The 15,262-nt window shown below is 36.6% G+C and overlaps 1 pseudogene across 1 annotated transcript; it reads left to right on the top strand.

Moving 5' to 3' along the window:
• The first annotated feature begins 5,357 nt into the window (after window positions 1-5,357).
• On the top strand, window positions 5,358-10,019 carry LOC117271161 (amine sulfotransferase-like; annotated as a pseudogene). The gene is made up of 6 exons (XR_013493154.1): window positions 5,358-7,081; window positions 7,847-8,055; window positions 8,965-9,091; window positions 9,182-9,276; window positions 9,495-9,668; window positions 9,817-10,019. The product of XR_013493154.1 is annotated as an amine sulfotransferase-like (transcript).
• The last annotated feature ends 5,243 nt before the right edge of the window (window positions 10,020-15,262 follow it).

Genomic DNA, 15,262 nt, shown 5'->3' with positions numbered 1-15,262 from the left:
CTTATGTGTTTGTGTGTTTGCACATGTCTAGTCTCAAATATAATTGCAGGGAAAGTGATAATTAGGGCCAGATGCTACCCATCACTAAGAAAGTGTGAGGAGCCACATCACCATAAGGTAAATACATGTAATATTACATAGCTAATTTTAAATTACTTTCCTGCTAGTTGTCTGTGTCTATATCAACAGTACTAATACAGTTTTATAATACCAACAGCACATGCTGGCATTATGTAGAGTGATGTATGTGATGTAGGTTCCTATAAAACAGCAATTAAACGCCAAATTGCCTTTGCTACCCACATGTGGATAAATATGTATGCCTGTTGTTTTGTTTCCCGATGTTTCCTCCACATCACAACCTCTTCCTCCTGTTGTTTGAGTCTGGCAATGTTTACATTCTCCCCAGTTATTCCACTGAAATCTTGATGGTACAGCCCGAGGTTTCAAATATTTCCAACCAGACTCTAAGTAGGCCAAGACTTCTTCCTGCTTGGAGTGCAAGGCACACACAAGAGTGCTGCCTCTCTAACTCTAAATTGTCCGTAGGTGTGAATGTGAGTGTGAATGGTTGTCTGTCTCTATGTGTCAGCCCTGTGATAGTCTGGTGACCTGTCCAGGGTGTACCCTGCCTCTCACCCAATGACAGCTGGGATAGGCTCCAGCCCCCCGTGACCCCTAACAGGATAAGCGTTTACAGAAAATAAATGATTTGTTGATAGTTAGTGTTTATTGACTTTATAGACTGTATAGATTGTATAGAATTATATCGTATGACTACAACATATATATCAACTTGCTCCCATTTTGGATGCATTCAGGTTTTATTATTGTGAAGCGTTCACTGAATGTCGCTGGGGGATTGTGCTCTCCTGGCTCTCGTCTTAGCTTGATATCTCCATGGCTCAACGTTACTTTAGAAGACATCAGTGGAAACGTTGATTCATTAATAAACACCGTTCCTATTATAATGTTTCAAACGACAGCGTTGAATGAATGTAATAGAGGTGCAAAGCGATCAAAATGTTTATTTCCTGGTTAGTTGACAACAGGTTCTCAAAGGCAACGGCCACCACTCATCTGTCCCTGTCACCAGTTAATTCAGCCACCAGTTCATCTGGCACACTGCAATGCTGTTTTCTGTTTTGTGAACTGGAGAATTTTCATTTTTGGGTGAACTACCACTTTAAATACTTCATCTCTTGTTCCACCAAGCCCTCAGGTCAGAGTGAAAGACTCCTCTTATGTAACTGCATAACGTACCTGCTGCTGTCAGAGAGCAGGTGAGACTATAGTGCACTGTTTCCAAACGCAAGCTGGGCAGGAACAGGTGGCCAAAAAAAGTCTCTGTGGAAACTATCTCTTGGCATGCTGATGTGCACGGTAAGCGCACATACACACACTCACAGATGGTGAACTCAAGTTGGAACAGCAGGCAGGAACAGTCATTACGCATTATAACAGTATCAAAACCTGGTAGAAATAAGAGAACACCTTGAACATACATAGCTAGCAGCACATGACACTGCTCTCACAGTGCTGACTGTGTCAATCAATCAATCAATCAATCAATTTTATTTATAAAGCCCAATATCACAAATCACAATTTGCCTCACAGGGCTTTACAGCATACGACATCCCTCTGTCCTTATGACCCTCGCAGCGGATAAGGAAAAACTCCCCAAAAAACCCCCTTTAACGGGGAAAAAAAACGGTAGAAACCTCAGGAAGAGCAACTGAGGAGGGATCCCTCTTCCAGGACGGACAGACGTGCAATAGATGTCGTACAGAACAGATCAACATGATAAATTAACAGTAATCCGCATGACACAATGAGACAGAGAGAGAGACAGAGAGAGAGACAGAGAGAGAGATGCAGGTAATAACAGTAGCTTACAACAACATTATTGAAAGTAATAATATTATAGTTATAGTTCTGGCTATTGTGGTACAATATGTTGAAAGTATGTATTAATATCTGGCAGTATACATGTGTGACAATAGTCATATGTGTATAATAACAGTAGAAGTATGACTAATGACTAATGATGGCAGCAGCAGCAGGAGGCATCTGAATTAATATCAGATAATCATATTGATTTACTCAGTCTCACAGAAACCTGACTGTGTCAAGATGAATATGTCAATCTCAATGAATCCACTCCTCCCAGTCATAATAATACCCACATTCCTCGAGGCAGCGGCCGAGGAGGGGGAGTTGCAGCCATTTTTAACTCTAGTCTGTTAATCAGCCCTAAACCTAAACTAGATTATAATTCATTTGAAAGCCTCGTTCTTAGTCTTTTACATCCGACCCGGAAAACCTCGCAGCCACTTTTATTTGTTATAGTGTACCGTGCTCCTGGCCCGTATTCTGAAGTAGTATCTGAATTCTCAGAGTTTTTATCCAGTTTAGTTCTTAAATCAGATAAAGTTATTATTGTGGGCGATTTTAACATTCATGTCGACGTTGATAATGACTCCCTGGCTACCGCGTTTATCTCATTATTAGACTCCATTGGCTTCAGTCAGGGTGTACATGAACCCACTCATTGTTTTAACCATACCCTCGATCTAGTTCTGACGTATGGAATTGAAATTGATAACCTAAAAGTCTTTCCACAGAATCCCTCGCTATCGGATCATTATCTGATTACTTTTGATTTCTTTTTACCCGATTACACGCCACTCAGCAACAGTTACTATACTAGATGTTTATCAGATAGTGCTGTCGCAAAATTTAAGGAAAAGATTACTCCGTCGTTAAATTCAATACCAAGTCCCTCAGTAACAGAGGTTTCCTGTACCGACTTTGATCATTTTGTCAATAGCGCTGTAGGCTCGCTGCGAACAACACTTGACTCTGTAGCTCCTCTTAAAAAGAAGTTAAAAAAGCAAAGAAAGTTCGCTCCTTGGTATAAATCTCAAACCCGTAAGTTAAAACAAATATCGCGAAAATTTGAAAGGAATTGGCGATTGACCAAACTGGAAGAATCTCGTTTAATCTGGACAGACAGTCTCAAAACTTATAAGAGGGGCCTCCGCAATGCCAGAGCAAACTATTACTCAGCATTAATAGAAGAAAACAAGAACAACCTCAGGTTTCTTTTCAGCACTGTAGCCAGGCTGACTGAGAGTCAAAGCTCTATTGAGCCTTGTATTCCTTTAGCCCTTAGCAGTAATGATTTTATCATTATTATCATCATTTATCTTTTTTAATGACAAAATTCTAACTATTAGAGGCAAAATTCATGACCTCCTGTCCTCAGATAGTACCTATCTAACCTCAAACACAGCTGTAAGACCTAATATATATTTAGATTGCTTCTCCCCAATTTCTCTTCAAGAATTGACAGCAGTGATTTCTTCATCTAAATCATCAACGTGTCTCTTAGACCCCATCCCAACTAGGCTACTTAAGGAGGTCTTTCCTTTAGTTAACACTCATATATTAGATATGATCAATATATCCTTATTAACAGGCTATATACCACAGTCTTTTAAGGTAGCTGTAATTAAACCTCTACTAAAAAAGCCCACCCTGGATCCAGAGGTGTTAGCCAACTATAGACCAATATCTAATCTTCCCTTTATGTCAAAGATCCTTGAGAAAGTAGTCGCAGACCAGCTGTGTGATTTTCTCCATGATAATAATTTATTTGAGGAATTTCAGTCAGGATTTAGAGTGCATCATAGCACTGAGACAGCACTAGTTAAAATTACAAATGACCTTCTGATTGCTTCAGACAAAGGACTTGTCTCTGTACTTGTTTTATTAGATCTTAGTGCGGCGTTTGACACAATTGACCATCAAATTCTACTGCAGAGACTGGATCACTTCATTGGCCTAAAAGGTTCTGCACTAAGCTGGTTTAAATCTTATTTATCTGATCGTTTTCAGTTTGTTGACGTTCATAATGAATCATCCTTATGTACCAAAGTTTGTTTTGGAGTTCCGCAAGGTTCTGTGCTCGGACCAATCCTATTTACTCTATATATGCTTCCTTTAGGTAACATCATTAGAAATCGCTCTATAAATTTCCATTGTTATGCGGATGATACTCAGTTGTATTTATCGATGAAGCCAGAAGAAAGTAATCAATTAACTAAACTCCATAACTGCCTTAAAGACATAAAAACTTGGATGAGCACCAATTTCCTGATGTTAAATTCAGACAAAACTGAAGTTATTGTTCTTGGCCCCAAACAACTCAGAGACTCTTTATCTGATGACATAGTTTCTCTAGATGGCATTGCTCTGGCCTCTAGCACTACCGTAAGAAACCTCGGAGTAATATTTGATCAAGATTTGTCTTTTAATTCTCATTTAAAACAAACCTCACGGACTGCATTTTTTCATCTGCGTAATATTGCGAAAATTAGGCCTATCCTGACCCGAAAAGATGCAGAAAAATTGGTCCACGCTTTTGTTACCTCAAGGCTGGATTACTGTAACTCTCTATTATCAGGTAGCTCTAGTAAGTCCTTAAAAACTCTCCAGCTAATTCAGAATGCAGCAGCACGTGTACTAACAGGAACTAAGAAACGAGATCATATTTCTCCTGTTTTAGCTTCTCTGCACTGGCTCCCTGTAAAATCCAGAATTGAATTTAAAATCCTTTAAAATCCTTCTCTCTCTCTCTCTCGTATTCTATTACTGCATCTTGCTAACTCGGCCATTCTGGATGTCACTAACTCGGCTTCTTCTCCGGAGCCTTTGTGCTCCACTGTCTCTCAGATTAACTCATACCGCAGCGGTGCCTGGACAGCATGACGTGTGTGGTTGTGCTGCTGCCGTGGTCCTGCCAGATGCCTCCTGCTGCTGCTGCCATCATTAGTCATTAGTCATACTTCTACTGTTATTATACACATATGACTATTGTCACACAAGTATACTGCCAGATATTAATACATACTTTCAACATATTGTACCACAGTAGCCAGAACTATAACTATAATATTATTACTTTCAATATTGTTGTTGTAAGCTACTGTTATAACCTGCATCTCTCTCTCTGTCTCTCTCTCTGTCTCATTGTGTCATGCGGATTACTGTTAATTTATTATGCTGATCTGTTCTGTACGACATCTATTGCATGTCTGCCCGTCCTGGAAGAGGGATCCTTCCTCAGTTGCTCTTCCTGAGGTTTCTACCGTTTTTTTTCCCCATTAAAGGGTTTTTTTGGGGAGTTTTTCCTTATCCGCTGCGAGGGTCATAAGGACAGAGGGATGTCGTATGCTGTAAAGCCCTGTGAGGCAAATTGTGATTTGTGATATTGGGCTTTATAAATAAAACTGATTGATTGATTGATTGATCTGGCAGGACCACGGCAGCAGCACAACCACACACGTCACGCTGTCCAGGCGCCGCTGCGATATGAGTTAATCTGAGAGACAGTGGAGCACAAAGGCTCCGGAGAAGAAGCCGAGTTAGTGACATCCAGAATGGCCGAGTTAACAAGATGCAGTAATAGAATACGAGAGAGAGAAGGAGAGAAGGTGCCCGGTGTATTATAGGGGGGTCCTCCGGCAGACTAGGCCTAAGTCAGCCTAAGTCAGCCTATCATCAGATAAAAAGTCTCTGAGTTGTTTGGGGCCAAGAACAATAACTTCAGTTTTGTCTGAATTTAACATCAGGAAATTGGTGCTCATCCAAGTTTTTATGTCTTTAAGGCAGTTATGGAGTTTAGTTAATTGATTACTTTCTTCTGGCTTCATCGATAAATATAACTGAGTATCATCCGCATAACAATGGAAATTTATAGAGTGATTTCTAATGATGTTACCTAAAGGAAGCATATATAGAGTAAATAGGATTGGTCCGAGCACATGTGTGTGCGTAACAGTCCAGAGCTGACGCTGTGTCACTGAAGTATGTTCAATACTAAATGAGTTATTGAAAAACTTAGCTCACACGTATCACACGGGTAGAACTGAAAAAAGCACACGGTGATGCTCATGATGCCGATGTACATACTGCTGTTCCTCAGAGGAGAGCTGTGCAGGAGGACAGAGCTGTGGTCAGAGCTGTCAATATCTCAAAAAATTAAAAAGTCAGGTTCTTTCAAGTCATCTGTCTCTCGCGCCACTGGCCGCGCACATGTGAGTTGTCGACGGTGACAACGTGTGTGTTGGCTTCGTCGAGTGTACCAAGTGCAGCTCAATGCTGGTATATGACAGCAAAAAGACGGGGACCTCGACACTTAAGAGTCACATGACGAAGGCTTGCCATGGAAAGAAAGACGAGAGTCAGCCTTCAATGTCCACGTTCGTATCCTTAAAAAAATGCTGGGTTTAAACCGGGCTTGGGCTCATAATTACAGTTAAAGGGACGGGCTGGGATGGGCTCGGACAGAACATGCACGGGCTCGGGTTGGGTCGGGCTGGATTTTTTGGGCCCGATCTCAGCTCTAGTCTCAAGGCATGAATTCCAAGTTAAAGTCAAGTCGAGTCTGTCATCACTGTCAGTTGACTCAAGTCCTCAAATTTGTGACTGGTGTCAGACTTGAGTCAAGTCATGTGACTTGTCCCCCACCTCTGGCATGCCGGTTCACCGACTTATGCTCAACAAACACAACCTTGCCAAAGTAGTAGTCTAAATTATAAATTACAAGCAGGCCCACCGATTTCATAAAGTAGTTTTCAGGCATTTTTGCCTTCATTTGACATCAACAGTATAAAGGTGACAGGAATAAGGGGAAAGAATACTAATTTAGTTTTGCCTAGTTTAAACTGCACAACTTAACATGACTTGAGTATCACCCAGATATGAACTTTAATTACATGATGACAGCTTTTGGGTATCTCTTAACCTTGGGTGTGGCTGTATGACAGGACTGACTACATTAACTCTCCTCTGATTTTATCTGTACTTCATCTTTTAAAGGATCTGCACGTCATCTCTCACTGAAGCTGACTCAAACCTTCATGGATTCTCTGGACCTGCTGAGCCCTTACCTGTTCCGATACAAAGGGAAGAACTTTGTGGTGCAGGAGGGAGTGAAACCCAAAGACCTTGATGCTCTCCAGCATGTGGAAGTCCACCCAAGTGATATCTACCTGATCACTTACCCAAAGTCAGGTCAGTGACTTAATGAATAAAGAGTAAACTGAAATTTGAATTGAACTGAAATTGAATTTCCTGGAAAGAATAATAACATTTGGTACTAATTATAGGGGAAACAGGTTTATTTTCTATATTAAAAAAACTGCCCGTTCTGAATTTCACTGGGAATTTTAGTTTTCATAATATATATGCTGAATCGTTTGCTTGTCTGTTGACAAAATATCACATTTTAGATTTAAGGTTTCTTCTTGCCATCGGAAACAACATTAAAGACTTCTCAGTGTTGTCTCTTAAAAGTTGGGGTTAATTATAATACTGTTGGAAACAGTAGATGATTTTGAAATGACATTAGGCATTATCTAGTTTAGTGCATTAAAAATAATGCAAGTGAGGAAAACCAAACTACAAACAGTTCAGACAATCCTGACGTATGACTATTATCGCTAGAGACCAACATTTTTATCCCCTGATGATGTTTGTGGGAACAGCATTAAGGACTTTTCAATGTTGGCTTAAAAAAATGAGATTAATTAAATATGAGAAACAGTAAAACCTTTTTCCTGTAAGGACAACTGTATGATATGATTAAAAGATCCAGACTAGCCAAGCATGAGCCTTGTAGTGAACATGTTCAATGAGAACTTCCAGTTAATGAATCCAAATTAATTGCTGTAACCTGGAGAGTCTTTTTGTTGTACACCAGGTCAGGTAAATTTGTTTACAAGCAAGCACACAGTTCAACACATAGAAGCATTAACTTCTAACCTTTTCTGTGTGAAGGCACAATATGGATGCAGCAGATTCTTGTCAAGATCATGGATGCTGCACACCCTGACCAGGTGGAGGAAGCCACTAATAGGATACGTGTTCCCTGGCTGGAGGGCAGCACCGTGGACAACTTCCTTCGAGAAAGGTCAAATCCCCGGCTCTACCGTACACACCTGCCCCCTAACATGTTGCCCCATGGAGTGAAGACCAAGAGAACCAAGGTGACTTAGTTGAGAAGCTGCTTTACAGTTAGATGTGTGGTAACAACACAAGACATCTGTCAACAAAGCAAGCAGGTTCTGTTTTGGCTGATCGATGTATGTCCATCCATCTGTCTGTCTGTCCCATTCTCGTGAATGCAATATCTCAAGAATGCCTTTCTTCTTTCTTTCTTAAAATTTGGCACAAATGTCCACTTGGACTCAGTAATGAACTGATTTGAATTTAGTGGTCAAAGGTCAAGGTTACGGTGACCTCATCTGTCTCATTCTTGTGAACGTTATCTCAAAAACACCTCGAAGGAATTCCTACAAATTTAGCACACAGGCCAACTTGGACCAAACAATGAGCTGATTAGAATCTGGTGATAAATCAAAGATCAAGGTCACTTTGACCTAACAAAGCATGTTTTCCTCCGTAACTTAAGAATTCACTTGCTAATTATAACGAACTATCGGATATGATGATAAAGTGATGACATTTTATATCCAAAAGTTCAAAGGTCAGTTTCACTGTGATGGCATTATGTCCTGCATGAAACACTTCTCAGGAGCAGGAGAGACAATTGATCAGATACTGTGACACTAATCTTGAGTGCTCATCTTGAAACATCTTCTATGCTGCTGGTGTGTGTGAAGCATCCATGTTGCCACAGGCATGGATGGAAACTGCAGGTGCAACTTGAGTGGTTTGCGGAGTCTCACAACTATGAGGCAGCAACTGTCACAGTTTTCTGTCTCATTGCAGCCAGTCTGTAGAGGCCCAAAGAGTCACTGCAGCTGTATACACCTCATAATCGACCAAGTCACCAAAGCACACAGTTGCAACAGATATCCAAAGCTTGACCTATTGTACCAAGTTACAGAAGCTGTGATGAAGACATGTAACTCCTTTTATGTGCTGCTGTTCAGGTTGTGTATGTGATGAGGAACCCGAAGGATGTCCTGGTGTCCCTCTATCACTTTGCTCACAGTTGGGTCATGTTGGAGACACCAAAGAGCTTTGAGGATTTCTTTCAGGACTTCCTGGATGGCAAAGGTAGGTTCAGTTCTTATATTTTTAACCATTGTTATTGTACTGTTGTTATTGCAAGCATAAGTCACAACTAATTTTTCTATTCTGTAACAGCTTTTATGGGATCGTGGTTTGATCATGTGAGAGAATATTACAATGAGAAAGACCAGATGGACATACTTTTTGTCAAGTATGAAGACATGCTGAAGGTTAGTAATCAAATTTTATTACAGAAGGATTTATTTTACTGTGTTCTTTCACAGTAACAACCTTATTAATTAATAACAAAAAAAGTTATTTTCTGATTGTGGAGGGTAACGCTTTATTTCAACATCTCTTAATTAACGGTGTAAAATATACTATGATACACCTTAACGCAGATGTAAGAACCCTTAAAATGTTTTTCCTCAACATTTGTATTTGACAGGACATCAGAGGGGAAGTTGTGAAGCTTTGTGCTTTTCTGGGAAAAGCTTTGACTGATGAAGCCATCGATCATGTTGTGGAGATGTCCACCTCCAAAACATGAAGACAGACCCAAACGCAAACTATAAAGATTTAATTGAAAAACAGCGCTACCAGAAGGAAACCATGCGCAAAGGTTCATTTCCAGCACATTTAAAATTTTAATGATAGATTCAACTATTTCTCTGTTGTTTTAAATTTTATGTTTTTATTATACCATACTCTAATAAGGTTTGTGTGTGTGTGTGTGTGTGTGTGTGTGTGTGTGTTTGTATTTGTGACAGGTGTGGCAGGCGACTGGAAGAATTTCTTCACAGTAGCCCAGAATGAGCTTTTTGACCGAGTGTTCGCAGAGAGGATGAACGACTTGCCTCTGAGCTTCATCTGGGAGATCAAACAGTAGCTCCATTACAATTCATCCATTCAGTATGGATAGTTAGGGAAATGCATTCTGCAGAAAGGGCATTAAAGAATAAGTCTGGTGTTATTCTGTTTTTTGTTTGTTTGCAGTTTTTTTCAATTCTTTGCATCTTCCCTAACCTGTCTGTGGCACTCACAAACCCATTTGTTCCTACACAGATCACAGATCTTCAGTTTAAACCTCTTTTCCACCAAGCAGTCCGGATCAGTTCAGTTCAGTTTGGTACACATTGAAATGGTTATTTTTCTGTTTCCATGGTGAAACGTTGTGGATGGTACCAGTAGAACTGGTCCTAACGATCCCCTTTTTCGTCATCCCTCCTGGCACACTGATCTGGTTAACCCTAACCCATTACACTTTGGAGAATACTGTGCAGCCCTTAACTCTGGTTCTCTAAATTTGCAATCAGCCATCAACATTTGAGAATTCCTGGTATAGTATGTCTTGAAAAATGACAGAAAAAAAGGATTAGTAAAGTATATCATAAAGGTCACACACACAGTGTATAGTATGCCATAGAAAATGCCATTAAAATTCACAGTGTGTTGTAAAGATTAGCACTCTTATAATTCCAACATTTCATAGTGCTACCCAATCACAATACTATTGCCATAAAACATTATTTTTTGTCTTTTTTTTCTTATTGTATGTACAGTGTATGTCTACTTTATGCGGCTTAAGTTGGATTGGTTTGATTTAAAACTTTCTCCTTCATGTTCTGGTGATAGGGGTGAGTGTGGGAATGAGTGTAATATGAGGGTGGATGGGAAAAGAAGGTGAAGAAGTTATTTTGATTGTACTCATGAATGTTTGGACCTTCTTTTGTGATTACAACATTTTAATAAATGAACCTTGTTTTAGTATGTAGTATGTAAAAATAAACATATTATGCCAGAAAATATTATTAAAAAGTAATAGTATATTATGTCAAAAAAATTCAGAGTAAGGTATAAAGTAAGTCATAAAATATAATTGAAATGTCATTAAAAAGTCATAGTGTAGTATGTCATTAAATTATATTAAAAAGTCATGGTAAAGTATGTCATAAAATATTAAAAAGCCATAATATTGTATGTTGTAAAATGTCATGGTATAATATGTCATTAAAAGTCATAAAACAGTATGTCATAAAAATTCATAGTTTAGTATGTGGTAAAAAGTCAATAAAAAGTCATAATATAGCATGTCACAAAAAGTCATAGTACTATTTAGTATATCATGAAAAGTCATAGTAGAGTATGTCATAAAAAGCCAATAAAAAGTCATAGAATAGTATGTCGGAAAAAGACATTGTATAATATTTCATTAAAGTCATTAAAAAGTCATAGTATATATGTCGTAAAACGTCATAGTATAGTATGTCAAAAAAAAAGTCATAGTGTAGTATGTCATGAAAGGTTATTAAAAAGTCGTGATTTAGTATGTTGTAAAAAGTCAAAGTATAGAATGTCATAAAAATTCATAGTATAGTATTTCATGAAAAGTTATTTAAAAGTCATAGGATAGCTTGTCATTAAAAGTCATAAAAAGTCATGACTTTTTACAACATACTGTACATGTGGTCTCCAACATACACAATGTTGGAGACCACATGCTGCATTACTTTTAACAAAGAAATTTATAAATTAATTTAGAAAAAATAGAATCAAAATCACTTGGAAGTGTTGCGTGGATGTGTGTTTGCAAGTAAGTTGGGGGAAAATGTGTGTACATGTATGTCTATGTATGTGTAAAAACCCAAAAAACCACAAACCACTAAACAAAGAAAAGGAGGCCTCAAACAACCCCCACAGCATGTGCTGGAGGTCCAACCAGGAAGGAGTGCAGAGAGAGACTGCCTGCACAGAGATGAGCCTTTCTGCTCAGGCTTGCTGGCCACACCCACACCCAGCCATGTGTCAGCACTCAACATGATGAGCAGGCAGCATCAGGACATGGAGGGTTCTCCTCTGTCCGTCACAATACTATGACTTTTTAATAACTTTTCATGACATACTATACTATGACATTTTTTTCATGATTTTGAACAACACACTATACTATGACATTTTTTTCATGCTTTTAGACGATATACTATACTATGACATTTTTTCATGATTTTGGACGACATACTATACTATGACATTTTTTCATGATTTTGGACGACATACTATGACATTTTTTCATGATTTTGAACAACATACTGTACTATGACATTTTTTTCATGATTTTGGATGACATACTATACTATGACATTTTTTTCATGATTTTGAACAACACACTATACTATGACTTTTTTTCATGATTTTGGACGACATACTATACTATGACATTTTTTCATGAATTTGGACGACATACTATACTATGACATTTTTTTCATGATTTTGGACGACAACTATACTATGACATATTTTCATGATTTTGAACGACATACTATACTATGACATATTTTCATGATTTTGAACGACATACTATACTATGACATTTTTTTCATGATTTTGGATGACATACTATACTATGACATTTTTTTCATGATTTTGAACAACACACTATACTATGACTTTTTTTCATGATTTTGGCTGACATACTATACTATGACAATTTTTCATGATTTTGAACAACACACTATACTATGACATTTTTTCATGAATTTGGACGACATACTATACTATGACATTTTTTTCGTGATTTTGGACGACAAACTATACTATGACAATTTGTCATGATTTTGAACAACACAATATACTATGACATTTTTGCATGATTTTGGACGATATACTATACTATTACATTTTTTCATGATTTTGGACGATATACTATACTCTGACATTTTTTCATGATTTTGAACAACACACTATACTATGACATTTTTTCATGATTTTAGACGATATACTGTACTATGACATTTTTTCATGATTTTGGACGACATACTATACTATGACAATTTTTCATGATTTTGGACGACATACTATACTATGGCATTTTCTCAGTATTTTGGATGACATACTATACTATGACATTTTTTTCATGATTTCAGACGACATACTATACTATGACAGTCTTTCATGATTTTGGACAACATACTATACTATGACATTTTTTTCATGATTTTGGACGACAACTATACTATGACATTTTTTCATGATTTTGAACGACACACTATACTATGACAGTTTTTCATGAATTTGGACGACATACTATACTATGACATTTTTTTCGTGATTTTGGACGACAAACTATACTATGACAATTTGTCATGATTTTGAACAACACACTATACTATAACATTTTTGCATGATTTTGGACGATATACTATACTATTACGTTTTTTCATGATTTTGAACAACACACTATACTATGACATTTTTTCATGATTTTAGACGATATACTGTACTATGACATTTTTTCATGATTTTGGACGATATACTGTACTATGACATTTTTTCATGATTTTGGACGACATACTGTATTATGACAATTTTTCATGATTTTGGACGACATACTATACTATGACATTTTCTCAGTATTTTGGACGACATACTATACTATGACATTTTTTCATGAATTTGGACGACATACTATACTATGACAGTTTTTCATGATTTTGGACAACATACTATACTATGACTTTTTTTCATGATTTTGGATGATATACTATACTATGATATTTTTTCATGATTTTGGACGACATACTATACTATGACATTTTTTTCATGATTTTGGATGACATACTATACTATGACATTTTTTCATGATTTTGGACGACACACTATACTATGACATTTTTTTCATGATTTTGGATGACATACTATACTATGATATTTTCTCATGATTTTGGACGACATACTATACTATGACATTTTTTTCATGATTTTGGACGACACACTATACTATGACATTTTTTTCATGATTTTGGATGACATACTATACTATGACATTTTTTTCATGATTTTGGATGACATACTATACTATGATATTTTTTCATGATTTTGGACGACACACTATACTATGACATTTTTTTCATGATTTTGGATGACATACTATACTATGATATTTTCTCATGATTTTGGACGACATACTATACTATGACATTTTTTTCATGATTTTGGACGACACACTATACTATGACATTTTTTTCATGATTTTGGATGACATACTATAGTATGACATTTTTTTCATGATTTTGGACGACACACTATACTATGACATTTTTTCATGATTTTAGACGACACACTATACTATGACATTTTCTCAGTATTTTGGACGACATACTATACTATGACATTTTTTTCATGATTTTGAACAACACACTATACTATGACATTTTTGCATGATTTTGGACGACATACTATACTATGACATTTTTTTCATGATTTTGAACAACACACTATAGCCTACTATGACATTTTTGCATGATTTTAGACTATATACTGTACTATGACATTTTTTCATGATTTTAGACGACACACTATACTAAGACATTTTTTCATGATTTTAGACGACATACTATCCTATGACATTTTTTTCATGATTTTGAACAACACACTATACTATGACATTTTTTCATGATTTTGGACAACATACTATACTATGATATTTTTTCATGATTTTGAATGACATACAAATGCTATGACATTTTTTAAAGTCAGTTATGTCATTACAAGATATTAAATAGTATAAAAAAAAATAGTATACTGTAACAAGTCATAGTATAGTCTATCATACAAAGGCATATTGCAGCATGTCATTAAAAGTCATTAAAAAAATCATAGTATAGTATGTCATAAGAAGTCATAAAGAAGTCATAGTACAGTATGTCGTAAAAAGTCATAGTATAGTATGTCACAAAAAGTCATAGTATAGTATGTCGTAAAATGTCATGGTATGTATGGCAAAAAAAATCATAGTATAGTATGTCATCAAAAGTCATTAAAAAGTCATAGCATATTATGTCATTAAAAGTAATTAAAAAGTCATAGTATAGTATGTCGTAAAATGTCATAGTATAGTATGTCATAAAAAGTCATAGTATAGTATGTCATAAAATGTTATTAAAAAGTCATAGTATACTATGTCGTAAAATGTCATAGTACAGTATGTCAAAAAAGTCATAGTATAGTATGTCATAAAAAGTCATTATAAACTCATACTATAGTATGTCGTAAAATGTCATTGTATTGTATGTAAAAAAAAGTCATAGTGTAGTATGTCATAAAAAGTCATTAAAAGGTCATAGAATAGTATGTCGTAAAAGTCATAGTATAGTATGTCATAAAATGTCATAGTATAATATGTCCAAAAAAGTCATAGTATAGTGTGTCATTAAAAGT

This window comes from Epinephelus lanceolatus, chromosome 13 (assembly GCF_041903045.1).
Source record: "Epinephelus lanceolatus isolate andai-2023 chromosome 13, ASM4190304v1, whole genome shotgun sequence".
Lineage (NCBI taxonomy): Eukaryota > Metazoa > Chordata > Actinopteri > Perciformes > Serranidae > Epinephelus > Epinephelus lanceolatus.
Note: the sequence above shows the minus strand (reverse complement) of the source record. Positions and strands in the feature narration are given on the sequence as shown.